Below are 1,175 nucleotides of genomic sequence, written 5' to 3' on the forward strand. Positions count from 1 at the left end.
TGAGGTTCAATTTTTCTGCTTTCTGTTAATAAATTGGAATCAAATTCAGAAATAGTGATGAAACATTTAAGCAGCTCTACTTAACTATATATCAGAAGTCAAAACTAGAAGGTTATGACGATTTACTAACATCATGCAGTTTGTCATCTACTAAAGGCTTGGTGACTATATTCTTGCACTGTGATAGAGTGGAAGTTGTCTGAGAGTGAAGGAGAACTCATACATGAATGCATATAAATATATGTGATTGCTAACCTGGAAAAAAGGCCATTTTTCACTGTGGTTTGCCATAGAGAAAATTCTTGCTTTAGGTATAGGTGTCGAAACAACATCAGTCATCTCAGAGTCTCCTGGTTGACCAATAAATGCATTTGTAACTATTTGGTTATTCTCAGTATCAACTACTTCACAAGAGACAACTTTGGAAGCTATAGCTTTGTTTATAGAAAATCAGTGAAAGCTATTTGTTGATTCAAGTGATGACCTGCCAGGCTAGAATAAATTATATATTATGCATGCTAAGTAGTGTTGTAAACTAAAAAATCTTTTAAATCAGTTCAGATATGATGGTGTTCTGAGACCTATTGCCTGAAATAAGAATTTTCTCCATGGCAGATCACAGTGAAAAATGGCCTCTTTACAGGTCAAATATGTCGCAAACATACTTGAACTGATTTATAAGTTTATTTAGTTCACAATACTGCTTAGCATGCATAATATATAACAAAACAGGAAAAGATGCAGCAACACTCTATACACTTTTCTATGAACACACATAAACAATTAGCACTTCTCCAAATTAAATAAAAATTCTCCATACCATTTTGCTACCATTCAACAGAATTCAAATTACCAGAGGAAATTTTAACTTAACAGTGACTATATAAAGTTCGACTGGGGTCTGGGAAGCCAGGAGGCTGCACCAGGCCCCAATCTGATCTGGCAGTGGTTTCTACAGCTGGGATGACCTTCCTAATGTCAACCACTTCGAGAGTGTAGTGGGTGCTATTTACATGCCACCAGCACAGGGACCAGAGGAGCTGGCATCAACCACGATCAGATGGTGCTTTTTACATGCCACCAGCACTCAAGCCAGTCAAAGCGGCACTGGTACGAAAAGGAAAATTAACTGCAGTATTTATCCTGAGGTAATATTTTTATTATGGATGCATAGT

The 1,175-nt window shown here is 36.8% G+C and overlaps 1 protein-coding gene across 3 annotated transcripts in view; it reads right to left on the reverse strand.

Moving 5' to 3' along the window:
* Nucleotides 1-1,175, reverse strand: part of LOC106877705 (peroxisomal carnitine O-octanoyltransferase) — a 25,339-nt gene that overhangs the window by 3,895 nt on the left and 20,269 nt on the right. The window lies entirely within an intron of this gene.

This window comes from Octopus bimaculoides, chromosome 9 (genome assembly GCF_001194135.2).
Source record: "Octopus bimaculoides isolate UCB-OBI-ISO-001 chromosome 9, ASM119413v2, whole genome shotgun sequence".
Lineage (NCBI taxonomy): Eukaryota > Metazoa > Mollusca > Cephalopoda > Octopoda > Octopodidae > Octopus > Octopus bimaculoides.